Raw genomic sequence first — 14,540 nt, forward strand, 5'->3', positions numbered from 1 at the left:
GTGGGGTAGGTTTTTTTAGGTTTTCATTTGACATTAAAGGAGAAATATGTAATATATTTACTGTTCGTGAGTTGTAGGACAATAATCTTTTAGAAGGAGTAGATTTTTGCAATTGTTAAAATGAGCAATATGTTAACGGGGTCTGGCAGGCAGTGAGACAGGCAGTCACTGAACTTCACAGTGTGTATTTTCAGAGCAGTGGGCTTTTATTTTCATGATAAAAGGCTTAATTTTATATGGACTGACAGTTACAAAGTGTACAAAGTGTCTTCCTCTCTTGGCGTTGTCAAAATACAATGTTGAACTCGTCTTGTGCTCGTTTAGCTTCAGAGTCCCTGCAGCCTGCAGGCAACCTGCTCGAGCTTTGAGTTTGTGGAGGAGAGGATGGGAGGAAACAACTCTCTTCAACCACAGACCATACAGGCTGGGGTTCTTCAACGTTTTTTAGGCCACAGACACCTTAAAGAGACGGACCATCTTCTTTGTTTTGCACTAACCTGTAGCTACTAACTCAGCAGCATGGTGGAGACGTGTCACACAAAGAACAATGTCTGTGCACTTCGGATAAAACTGCTGCTAACTGGCATAATTTGTTTTTCAGGCACCTGCAACAGCCTTCATGAGGAGATTATGTTAGAAAAATCCATTGCATGTTTTAAAATATACATTTTTATAGACAGGGAAGTATCTGAAGATATGACAGGAAAGAAAGAGACAATAGGAGAATGACATCCAGCAAAAGGGCCGACTGCAGATGACTGACAGCCTCGGTACACGGGCCGAACGCTCTACCAAATGAGCTACCAGGCCACCAGTATCTCTGTTTTTATTGCCTTTTATTTGTTTTACGCTTTACTTTTTAGTTTTTTAATCTTTTACTTCTTTAATCTTGCATTATTATTGTATTATTGCTGTATTTTTAGCGGGGATGGGGATTTTAAAGCACTTTGTACATTTTATTTTTTTAAAAAAGTGCTATACAAATGAAGCTATTGTTATTATTACTATCACAATAATACGTACCTGCCTAGTTTGCCATTATGGATAAACAGATATGGATTTGGTATGGATGCGATCAGCGAGTTTTTGTCAATGTTGTTATAAACTAAATGTTTTGTTTGTTTGTTTTTTTCCAAATATGCCAGTTTGTGTTTGTTAATAATATGTTGGATTCACGCTAATGTGTATTTTAATTTTAAGAAAAACTTTTGCGGCCTCCCAGTAACTCTGAGGAACCCTTAGTCACCAAGGATATTAAACAGGGATTAAACATTTAATATACTGTTAATGACTGCATTTGGACTGCAGGACTCCTTTAGGATTTTACATACTGCTCCTTTAACTCACACAATCTGTGGCTTCAACTGATTTTTTTTTGTAGTGGACAAACATAGGTACCATGCATCAAAGTTTGAGAGATCTATCACGAACCACCACTGAGTTACTGAAGCTCAAACAAGCAGTGTTACTCCCGTCCCCGGTCTCCCCTAACTGTTTCTTTGCGCTGGAATGACGTCCAGCCTCCTCCTTCGACTCTGTCTGCCCTTTCTTTATCTGCACGGTGACTCCTTCACCTTCGCTCACCCTGCACTCACGTCTGTTTGTTTTTTCTTGAGCGCTACTTGAACGCGACGCTCTCCGTCTTTCTCTCACACTCCTCTCTCAGATGTGTTGGTTGTGAGCAGACATGTAAACAGACAGCAGCGCTCTGGCTGCACACACACTCTCAGTGTCAAACCATCACCCTGTCTCACGTGGCCCGTCCTTACAGCACCTCGCTCCGGTCTCGCAAAACACTTCGTCTGCCATAAAACATAATGACAGCGTTGTGGGGGGGAGTCACAGCTCCACATCTCCCACTCCATCCATCTCTTTTTCTCCCCCCTCCAAAAAAAAAAAAAAAAAGAAAAAAGAAAAAACACCTGCAAGCCATTCATGTCTCCACAAATCTGTCTCTCCACATCGCTCTCTGTTCCCTCAGCCCCCATCAGATTCTTTCTAATCTTTGTACGCAGAACAGAAAGAACCTGACAATAGGGAGGGACACACGTCTCGCACGCACTAATGTCCATGTCAGGAGGGACGGAGGGGGCAGATAAGATTTAGTCTTTGATGTTACACATCAGGCCTGATAACATATGAGAGAGAAACAGAAAGAAGAACACTCTGAGAAATAACAGCTCCGAAAGGGTTCTTCCTGGAGCGCTGAGGTTCTACCCAGAACCGTCTGCTTTTGAAGAACCCGTTTTGAAGAAAGGGTTCCGTTAAGAACCCTTTTCATCCAAAGACCTGCTTTTCAAAGAAAGAGCTCTTCAAGGATTGTTGAATTCCTTTTGTGCCAAATTTAAATGAGTAGAACCCTCTGGTTGGGTTCTAGATAAAACCCTAAAACCCTTGGGACATAAAAGGGCCTGCGAGAGAACCTCCTGGGTGGGCTCCTGGTAGCACCATTAAAAGTTGGAAATGTTATAGATGGAAACCCCAGAGACAGTTTTGTGTGGAACCCTTACACGATAGAAGGGTTCTCTGCTCTAGATAAAACTCTAAAGCCCATTGAATATAAAAGGGTTCTCGGCAGAGCCCCCTGGGTGGGTTCTAGAAAAACCCTTGGAATCTATAAGGGTTTGTGAAAGAACCATCTGGGTGGGTTCTAGATAAGATCCTTTAAATATTAAAAGGTTCTTGGTTGAACTGCCCGCGTGGGCTCTAGATAAAAAGCTTGGAATGTTAAAGGGTTTACGGTAGAACCTCCTGGGTGGGTTCTAGGTAAAACCCTTGGAATATAAAAGGGTTTGTGGCACAAACTCCTGGGTGCGTTCTAGATACTACCCTTCAACTATAAAAAGGTTCTAAGTAGAATCTTGGGATCTAGGTAAATCCTTGGAATATAAAAGGGTTCACAGTAGAACCCATCTGGATGGGTTCTAGATAAAATTCTTAGAATATAAAGAGGTTATGGTTGAACCTCATGGGTGGGTTCTGGCTAAAACCCTTGGAGGGGTTCGCAGTAGAACCTCCTGGGTGGGTTCTTGTTGGCACTCTTATGAGGTAAAAAGCTTCTGAATAGTAACCCCTTAGAGATGGTTCTGGGTGGAACCATTACACCATAGAAAGGTTTCTTGCAGAACATCTCATAGAGGTGAAACTTTTCACAGATGATTCTGTCGGCGATGACCCTTACATGAGGTTCTACCAGTAACCAAAAAGCCGAAGAACCCTTTATGGTTCTAGTTAGCATCTTTATTTCTAAGAGCGTGGGTTCCACAGCTGTCTGTCACACCTCTGGCTCGCAAACGTGGGTCAGACGGTATCTGTGAGTGTGTGTGTGTGTGTGTGTGTGTGTGTGTGTGTGTGTGTGTGTGTGTGTGTGTGTGTGTGTGTGTGTGTGTGTGTGTGCGTGCAGACGACTCGTGCCAAGAACATTTTAAAGCTAATTTAATAGACTTTGTGTGATTGACGATTTACTTGACAAAGTGTGAGTCATACTTAGCCAAGCAGGTTACAATGAAGTGATCACGTCTATTAATATCTGTTTCACACGCGGTTTGACTCTGATTCTGTCTGACGTGTGTGCGTTTAGCTGACAGACTGATAATTGTTGAATATTACAGTAGGTCTTGGCTCGCGGTTCCATGCCTGCTTATAGGTTTGGACTTGCACATAAACGCCTCAGTGTTTTGACACCCGGGGAACAGGGGAAAGGGTTTTAGCTTCTGCTCCGGGGCCCGAGTTGACAACTTAAACCATCATTTTGGAGGAAATCGGCCTGCTTCACTTTTTTTTTTTTTTTTGGCAGCAGGGCTGTCTCTAGTTAGTTATATAAGGGAATTAACACTGTCATATTAACACCTTAAATTCGTGTCTGGGAAAGCTTATGTTTTGCTTGTGCCTAAATGAAAGTTTAATTGATCTGCTTACTATTCAAATGAGAGGATCAGGAGTGTTGGCAGTGGATTAAAAACGCTCTACCTTTCCCCGAGCAGCTGACACCGAGCCTCACGTTTCCACCGTGAAACAGAGATCTAACAACCGCTCTGTCCAGACTCTAACTAAGGAAGACATTCCATTAGCAAAAGGAGATGACCTGTTCTCCGTTTGGAGGCATATTATCGTTTTCTGAATCATTTACTGTGAGATAAGCCATCTGTAGCATGGGCAGGGCTACGCAGTCGAGAAGAATTCCCCTGACAAGCCGCACCGTCTGGCCCAAACAATGAAACAGATGCCTCATCCTCTGAGAACTTGTTACGGCTCAGGACATCAATGAGACAATCATAGAGACTGGTGCTGCCTTCAAGTGCTCCTTGGAAACTCCTATATCGAGGCTGGGAGTCGTAAAAAATAAAAAAAATGAGTTGTGGCTCATTCAGATGCCTCTGGCCAGAAAATTATGTAATTGGCAAAAATCTGAGGGTTTATTTTTGGAATCATGCAGCACAAGAAAGAAATCTGGCAGATGCTTTTGTCCAAAATGTTCCCCCTGCGTACAGAACACACGCACGCGCACACACACGCAAACACACACACATCAGAGGTTGGTAAAATGTGAACAGACGGAGGCGAGAATCAAACACCGACTCTTTGATTTATGACCAACCCGAGCAACCACCTGAGCAAATGCTGCCTACGAAATGTGTTATGGAAACAGACGTAATGATGACTCTGTTTTGCCCAAACTTCTACACATATCACAGCTGCACATTAAAGGGACAGTTCACCCCAAAAGTCAGAAGTACAGACTTTTCCTCTCGCCTGTAGATTGTTTTGGTGTGAGTCGGAGTCTTGTAGAGACGCCTGCCTTCTCTCAAATATAATGGAACTAGATAGCACTCAGTTTGTTGTGGTCAAAGTGGCAAAAAGTACATTTGGAAAAACTTAACAGCAATGCCTCTTTTCAGAAATCTTGACCCACTTACTCAAGATTTCGAGTTCTTCTACAAGCTTGCCAGGGAGGAAACTAAAGCTGGGGAGGTCTGGGATTTTCCCAGTGAAAAATCTGAATATAAGGGACGTTGTTTCCTGCATTCTGGCGACTTTTAAAGAATGAAATTAACAAAAAAATAAGCACAGACAGATGACACTTGTTAGCTGGAAAACACAGCATTTAGCCTTACCTAAGCTAAGTTCAAATCTGATTACAGTAACGCAGAAAATGAATATTCTGCAAATGTTTTTCTATGAGTATTTTAGTTAAGCTGCTCTTTCAAAAAAGTGCCCTTTCCTTTGAAACTTTCTGTACGAATTCTTATTCTTTCTGGGACATGTGAGATTTGCTTGCATATTTCTTAGTACTGTTCGTTTGTCTCTCCGTCTCTCAGTCACTGAGGAGGACGAGGCCCGAGCGTGAATGTATTAACTGAATTTATAATTGAATTCCTTGCCAGAAACAAAACAAACAAAAGGAAAAAAAAGATGAGAAAAGCTGCTGATAGATTTGGGGGAAACACAGGAGAAGTGACAGAAAATGTTCTATCATCCACCAACATCACAGTGCAGAAGGAAGCGTGCATCTACTCATGGATGAGAGGCTCGTCCTCATGACACTTGTGGGTTATAAAAATCAATGGCGTCCTCTTCGGCTGAGCTGTAACCTCTCGTCCATGAAACAAAGTCCTTCTGAGACAGCTGGTGGGTGTAGTTTGGTACAAAGAAAATAGTTCCTACATGAAGCTACTTACAGCAAAGTCTGTGGATTATCTTGAGTGACCTGGTCTTGATTTCTGGAAAGCGACATTGCTGCTGACTTTTTCAGATGTGTTTTTTTGGGCGGTTTGAGCACCAGTGCCATCTAGTTCCATTATATTTGAGAGAAGGCAGACATCTCTAGGCCCGATGTCTCCAAAAACTCTGCAGCTCACATCAGTAAGGTAAGAGGAAAAATATGCATTTTAATTTGCAAAACGTGGCGACTCACAGCAGAACAATCCAGATGGATAAATAAATACCATTGCAAGAGGTAGAAATATGCGTTTTTAATTTTTGCATTGAACTGTCCCTTTAAACAGAGTAAACATGAAAACATTTATCAGCGTCAGCTAATTACACTAAATGCCACAGTCTTCTTTCTCTGGTGCTCAGCTTGTATATGTGATATTTTAATTGAAATGCTTTGCGATCCAGAGCAGCTGCCAAGTTTCTCTCTGTGTTCTTTGTGTCATTCAGAGCCTGTTTGCACATATTACATATTATGCATTCAGTTGCTGCCCTGTGTCTTTTTCTGGATCCTCTCCAGTCTGTTTTGGAAGCTTTTTTTCCCCCAGTTTTCCTTGGAGTTCTGACTCCAACTCCAGGTGGGACATGATGAATTACAAATACTGTTACTGTAATTAAGTTTTCAGGTACTCTGTAGTATTTTTCTGAAAAGTTTTTTCCTTTTACTCCCTGGAATTCAACCACAAATATTTGTACTTTCTTCACATTACATTTTCAAAACATTTTCTTGGTACCTCGGCTTTGATGCATTTGGCAGGAATCACTGATTGAGTCATTATGCGTCATATCAGTGCATATCATGCATGACAGACGTAGCGAAATGAAAAGATCCAACCGTGGATAAAACATGAGGTTCAGTTGCACAGAAAAAGCTTCACTCAGTCCTTCAACTTTTATCTAGTGCTGCAACTAACAATTATTTTCATTACTGATTAATCAGTCAGTTCTTTTCTTGATTAATCGGTTAGTTGTTTAGTTTATAAAAATGCACAAAAAAAAGGTGAAAAATGGCGATCAGTGTTTCCTAAAGCCCGAGATGACGTCCTCAAATGTCTTGTTTTGCCCACAACCCTAACTCTCTAACACAGAGAGGAGTAAAGAAACCGTAAAATATTCAAGTTTAAGAATCAGAGACACAATTTGGGTAAAGATACTATTAAATCCTATTTAGAATTATGCAACTAACACAAACAGAGTTAAACCTCCCACCGTTCAGTCTGTCATCTGCATGCCAATAAACACCTCTGCATGTTCTTTTTAAAGGTTAATTTATTTTTGTTCCGCGCTCAGGTTTTCTACACTTTCAGGATAAAAGTCTGATGACGAGGAAAACATGCTGGAGTGTAAACCACCTAACCCGCCGTCCACCCATAGGTGTCGCCAAAGCTTTCTTTCAGCCTGCCTTCCTGCAGCCAAGTGAGATTCAACACAGGACATCTGCAAAACATTATGCAACAGATTTACAGTAAGTATGTTTGCCTATAAGATACAAATTGAATTCAGAAAAAATGTTGACAGCATTGAGTTGGTTTATGTATTACGTGGGCAGTGTGCCCTGAATAGATTTTTTTTTTTTTACTTTAAGCTGCTGAAGTTCAGTGGGACTAAAATTTAATATCTCCCCAAACTCACTCAGGTTGTTTAGTGTGCCGTCGTTGTCGCCAGCTGATGTTTGATTCATGTGAAGCTGCTCAGGGAGTGTTTACAACACGACGATCAGCGTGGAGCGTTCAGGAACATAAAGCAAGTTCCAACAGGGTCATCACAACAGAGATAACCTCGTGGAAACTCTTATGTAACCGCTGAGAGGGTGAGCTGACCTACTGTACTAACATTTGTTGTCGACCCATCAGGAGTTCAGGGGTGAGTCGCCGCAGATTAAGAATAAATTTAGATTTCCCAGATGAACAGACTGAATTATAATGTCAACTATTTTTGTTTTACAGTGAAATCTAAATTTATTATTAATCTGAGCATACTGGGGACAAGTTTTTTTTATTTTATTTTTTTTTGCTCTTTTATTATTCTGCACAGACAGACTGTCCACATAAAATTCTGTCAGTACAATAAAGTACAGTAAGCAGGGCCGGACCTGCTATTAAAGATGAGATCATATGCTCTTTTTTTTCTCTCGGAAGATTTAAGGTTTTAGCAACCTGAGGGAGTTTACGCTCTGCACTTAAAAAGTGCACTTGTATAATTCATAAGCTGATTCTGGTATATTTTAGACTCCATATGATTTGTTTACTTCATGGAAAACATATACATACATTAATAAGTGCTCCAACACTTTCCCACCTCCTGTTCTCTCCTGGCAGCGAGGAGTAAGGAGTTAGTAAGTAAAACAATCTGAAAACATTCACTGGGACGTTAGGGTGAGACGTCTTAAGAAAAATAAGCACATTTTAAAGAGGATAATTCAGGAATAGCTGTGCGTCTTACTGTAAAATTGGAATTAATGAGTGCTAATGACTGGTGGAACAGATTGGACGCTTTGGCGGGCCGCATGTTTGACATCCCCGGTCTAATGTTTAAATGCTTTATTAATGACATTCTCCTCATTAAATTATAAAAATTATTACCTTACCTGACTATATTACCACGGTAAAACACAAAAGTACAAACATATGCAAGGATGATGCTCGTTATTTTGCAGGAGCAGCTTGACTGTTGAGGGATTTTCTGATATTTTACAGGATGTATTATACAGGTACTTTGTCTCTGCTTGTTGTTGTCCCCTAGCTTTTGTCCATGCTTCCCTAACATGGAGGGCTAACAGGTAAAATTTAAGAACTTAAGGGATCTAATCTTGTTTTCCCTGCCTCATTTATTCTGCATTCTGAGCACAAAATATGTTTTTCTGCCAAGGTTGATCTTTACGTGGACGGCTGACTGATTAATAATTGAAAAGACATCACTCTTTGAATGTCCTCACACGTCTCCGTTGGACGAGGAAGCATTCAGATCCTTGAGGAGCGAAGGTGCACGCGACTGCAAATTCACGATATCAGTAGCAGCTAGTTAGCGATCACGCCTGCTCTCTAATGAAAACAGACATGAAACACTATGTACCCATCAAGTTATTTACACACAGGGAGACTCAGCTCTGAGTCAGACAGAGTGTGATTTCATTCGCTGCTGAGGACGCTATTACACCGTTATATCTTGACATGGCAAATATTTGTTGCTCCTATATTAATGTTAAAAATCTCATATGTAGGACCTTTAAGTAAATAAAAATACTGAATTAAAATGACAGTACACTGTAGGATTATTGCAAAAATGTACATAACATATCAAACGTGAAAATGGCTCCTTTCAGTGTTTTAGTATTATGCGCTGATGCATCAATATGTGACAGCATTTTACTGATGTAGCTCGTCGAGGTGGAGCTAAGTTTAATGACTTTGTAAGTAAAGTAAAATCTGGAGTACTTTTACTTCTTATATCTGTCTGTTAAATATGAAGATTGCTATCTTAGCTTTGCAAAAAAGACTGGAAACAAGGGGAAACTGCTAGCCTGGCTCAGTCCGAAATCCAACTATCAGCAGCTCTAAAGCTCACTGAACATATATTAACTTATTTGTGTAATTCGTTCAAACGTTTAAGTGACAAGCAGCCATTTTTACAGGGGTAAAATCCAGGAAGTCGCTGCGCCCGGACAAAAAATAGTCCCCATTTCCACTTGATTCTTTGTACGGATTAAACAAACAGGATATAATGTGGTAATTAGTGAGTATTACAGGTGCTGGTAGGCAGATTATTCTACCTTTAGACAAAGTCGGGGCTGTTTTCCCACGTTTCCAGTGTTTATAATAAGCTAAACTGATGCCAGAAGCATCATAGCATGGAGACAAAAGAGCCGTATCGATCCTCTTATGAAACTCTCAGCAGGAAAGTGAATAAGCATTTCTCAAAACCCTGAACTATTCTTTTAAGTACAGTATTTGAGAAAATGTATTCAGTCACATCACTGCATGTTTGCCCCTTAATAAATCTTCCCCAGTCCAGGCTGCAGCCCAGCAGCTGGCCTGAGAGTAAACGTCCTCCTGTAGTGTCACAGCGCCGAGCGACCCCCAATCATCTCACTTGCAGTATTTACCTGCTCACCTGGTCGCAGGTGGGATCTCAGACGCGTGTCCTCTGGTCTGAACGTACCCTAATGGGACACCTTCAGCCCAGCGATTTTGGATTTGACGTGACACTCCTCCGGCTCCAGGTCGCTGTGAGTCAACTCATCTCCCGTGCAGACGGAAACTGACCCAGGTGGAGGTCTGAGCCGAGATGAGGCGAGGAGACAATCCAAAATGACATCATCTAAGCCCCGAGGAAATATGATGCCAGCTCCTGCCACGATGATACTTGACAGGATCGGTGGAGGATGACACGCCGGTCCTCTGGTGACGTAAGCGAGCCAGATATCAAGTGAGGTAACAAGTGTGATATGTCACCGTTCACTCTATTATGTTTAACACCTTGCTAATCTGATACGTGCAACACTCAGGGTGAGAAAGATCTGTGGGGTCGATGTGAAATGTCATCAATTGTCGCTTTTCAGCTGATGATTGGCCCTGAGAGCAACGAGAGCCGCGTTACAATCTAACGTGTGAAAGCAACAACAATGCAGCTTCCTTGAAACACGCAAAAAACAAACATTGAACAGCCGTGACGGGCCTGAATTAAATCAAAACTTCTAATTTTACAATGACAGCCCACTAATTTAAGGTTTTAGGAGACAGACGTTCTTGGACATGTTGTTAAGAGAGGCTGGAAAATGTGAACGTGCATCTTAATTAGAATGGCGTTAAGCTTCCTAGAGGGCTTTGCTTTTGCGCACATTAATTTGGGCTCTTGCCAATCCTCCCCAGATCAGTTGACTAATGTGTTGACAAGTGGAGGAAAGTTATCGCAGAATATCAAACAGGCCACATTTGCCGTCTGCTGAAGCCTCTAGTAGCAGCAGCGGCGTGTGTGTGTGTGTGTGTGTGTGTGTGTGTGTAAATGTTTTGAATATTAAAGAGAGCAGGATTTGGATGCAACCCTCGGCTAGAAGAAATGGAGGTAGATATCAGAGTGCAAAAGGAAAAAAAGGATTTTAGTGCTTTAGGTCTTCAGCAGTGGTGGACTCAGGCTGTCTGAGGGACAGGGGCATAATTTAACAGAAGAGGGAACCAGCTGAATGCAATATTTGAATTAAAGTTTTATTATCTAACTTAAAGTACAGCAGCCACTCCATTAGTTGACCATTTAGAGGCAACACCAGCTGATTTTTTTTTGCATGTAGGGGAATCTATACAGCAGTGCATCATGTTTTCTACACTGGAGGAGAATCACAGAAGGGAACGTTTTTTTCCACTGAAAGGGCATCCACAAGCAATTGGGCACCCTAGAGGGCAATTTATCACGTTCTCTCCACTGGAGGGGGACCCCAGAGTACGATTTGTCATATTTTGTCCACTGGAAGGACACCCTAGGATGCAATTTATCATGTTCTGCATACTAAAAGGGCACCCTTTATTATGTTTTCTCCACTGGTAGAGCACTCTAGAGGACAATTTATCATATTTTGTCCACTAGAAGGTAAGCTATAGAGGGCAAATCGTCATGTTTTCTCCACTGCAGAGGGACCCCAGAGGACAATTTCTCATGTTTTGTCCACTGGAAAGCAATTTATCATGTCTTGCCGACTAAAAGGACACCCTAGAGGGCAATTTATCATGCTTTGCCCACCCCAGAGGACACTTCATCTAGTTTTCTCTACTGAAAACATGTTTTCTTATGTGCCGTAGGAGCATCCGATAGGGCTCTTGTGGTTTCTTGAATCCATCAGTGAATTTATATCATTCATTTATAAACATATCAGACTCGTGTGACCTTCTTTTCTCTACGTAAACTGTTATCTGCTTACCATTTTAACAGGCTAAAGATTTCTATGAAATATGGAAAACACATCTGAACTCTGCTGAAAGCTGCGCTGTTCCTTTGCAGAAACTCTGTTAGCAGAAACATCCTGGCCATCTCCCATGTGTGAGTATATTCATGGATGTGAGATTTAAGATGCTTTAACTGCAGCTCCTTCTTGCTCCATTAACGCTGCCTCCTCTGCAGCAGATCGTGGAGAAAGTTGAAGAAGAAAAAAATCAATGAATTTGTAATCAAGTGAAAAGAACAGCCTCACAAATTCCCACCATGGGATAGCTTTTCATTTTAACAGTAGTCTGTTTTCGTGCCTCCAGCTTTCACACACATATAAAAAAAAATCTGTCTTGCATTTCTTTTTTTTACTTTTGCTTTGTCACATTTTCTTGAATTTGCTCTACATCTTGTCCTCCACTCTGCCCGTAACCTCTCATCATCTGTGTATAATCTTTCTATAATAGGTTGCATTTCCTCTAACCCTACTTAACCCTTGTCTTCATTCTCAGCAGTCGTACCTTCCTTCCAGTCTCGTTCCACACTGTTCTCTAATCACCCCCGCCCTCCTCCTCTTCCTCTCTCCCTCCAGATTTAGCTGTAATCCCTCATTTCTGGTTGCTACATCTGCACAGCACTCAACAGCTGGGGACCTACACACAAACAGCCATAGACCTGGTGCTGTGTGTGTGTGTGTGTGTGTGTGTGTGTGTCTGTGTGCGTGTGCGCAGCAGACACTTTGGGCATCTGGTCAAAACTTAAGCCCAGGAATAGCTAATGCTCGTCTCCAAAAAAGATGCTGTGACAGAGTATTTATGTCAGACTGAACCATCCAGGATGTTGCAGACTGACACAAATAAGTATCAAAGCCAACAGATAACACCGTTCAGCGTTTACAGACAGCTGCAAAGCAAGTACATCTTGTCTGGTTTGTAAACAAATCTTAAAAAAGAAATCTGGTTGAAAGACAGCTTGTTTTATTACCAAGAACTTCTTCTGATTTGTGACTCGAAAGCTCTGTTTCAAAGAAGAGCTGACATCACTTCATAACGATGAATTCTGGAGCGTCCTCACTTCAAATGCAATTTGCCAAATGGTTCAATGTTAATATGTTATTAAATGTTGGCAGATTTTTACTGTAAACTTGCAGAATAGTGGATGGGGCGTCCGTGACGTCATCCCGCAGGTTTCTGAAGAGGTGTGGTGTCTCCCTGTTAATCCAAAAATAGCAAAGAGGTGGAGCTGAGGTGGGCTGAATGACGCGGCTACCAAGCACCCACCTGTCACCACAAGTGGCCTTAATATAATTTAAACAGGTGATTTACATAAGTCTGAAGTCTGAAGGGGCAAATAAGCTTTAGAGACCAAAACCATTTTTTACACCAGGCTGTTTATTTCTGCTTTGAAATTGAACTTTTTAAAACCGGGTTCTATGGGGGTTGACTTGCTTTTGTAGCTGCCCTCAAGAGGCCGTTCGAGGAATTGCAGCTATTGGTACTTAACATGTTCACTTCCTTTTTCAGCCCCGGAGTTTGCAGATTGATTCTTACTACTCTAGTAGCAACATTAAAAGAATGACTCTCATTCAACACATTTGGATTGAAAGGTAAAGAGCAGTCTTGCTAGCAGCTCTGAGAGAGTTACTGATGCTTCGCTCCATTTACCTTGTAAGTCAGAGCTGGGAATGACACCTGCACACCTGTGTTGGCCGTATTCCAGTACAACAAGTATAGAAAACCAAGATGGACGCCCCCAGGGTAACCTTTGTTCCGCTTGCTCTTTTGCTCTTACATGCTGGGCTATTTTGTGCATCAACACTGTAGCAACATGTCCGCAAATAGAAGTTGGACAGTGTTGAATGTATGACAGATTTAATGAGATGCAAAAGACAGAAGTGCTAAGTGCAGTGCATTACTACAGTTTTCACATTTTGCTGATGTGCAACCAACTTGTTTTAAGCTTGGACTTGGAAGGGTTTTTCCAACTTCCCTGTTTAAATGGATACACCATGAGCTACATGCTAACTGTAGCATGTTAACATGCTTGAAGTAGAGTTAGCTTTTCATCGTTTTGTGTTTGTGTTGTGAAATGTGCTGCTAGACCTTCGTAGTTGCCGTTGCCATTTCCAGTAAGTTGATTTATAAGTCTCTGCAAACATGTGTTATTAGCCTCCATGCTAATGTGCTAAATCAGAGACTTTTCATGCAAACATCAGTTTGCTGCGGGCTTTGGTGAGCAGATTTGTCAGGATGCATTTACATTGGAAGTCGTGAGAAAAAACTCAGAACTATCAATTTGCAATTACAGAAAATAGTTAACCATGTTCACCATCTTAGTTTACTGTGTTAACATGCTGACATTTGCTAATTAGCACTGAACACAATGTAGAGCTGAGGCTGATGGTCATTTTGCAGGAATTTGGTCATAAACCCAATTACTGAACAAATGCATGCATGCATTTTTGCTGCATGGCAAAAAAAAAAATCCTATGATTACCAAAGTCATTAGGATTCTTCCTCCGGACAAGTTGTTCAATATTTCATATATACATTTCACTAAATCACAATAAATTAAATGTCAGGGGATCATCAAAGTCAGTAGGCTTCATACTGAAGGGACCATGAATGTCTTTAAAAAATTTCATATTAATCCAAAACACTAGTCTGTTGATTTATTCTGGACCAACCAGAATTACTGTGTGTAGAGTCATGCCCTGGTAAAAATAATAAATAAAATAAATTCCACCCTGATGTCCAGTATAAGCATATCTCTTTACAAATGTATGAATATGAATTAAACTGCATAAGGTCACGTGGCATGAATACTTCATGTGGGATTCTGTTTGAATGACACAGATTGTCAGCTCAGTCTGATGACGAATCACTGATGTGGAGGGGTTTATTATTAAAAGGTAA

The sequence above is a fragment of the Lutjanus erythropterus genome, chromosome 16 (assembly GCF_056507025.1).
Source record: "Lutjanus erythropterus isolate fLutEry1 chromosome 16, fLutEry1.hap2, whole genome shotgun sequence".
Classification (NCBI taxonomy): domain Eukaryota; kingdom Metazoa; phylum Chordata; class Actinopteri; order Lutjaniformes; family Lutjanidae; genus Lutjanus; species Lutjanus erythropterus.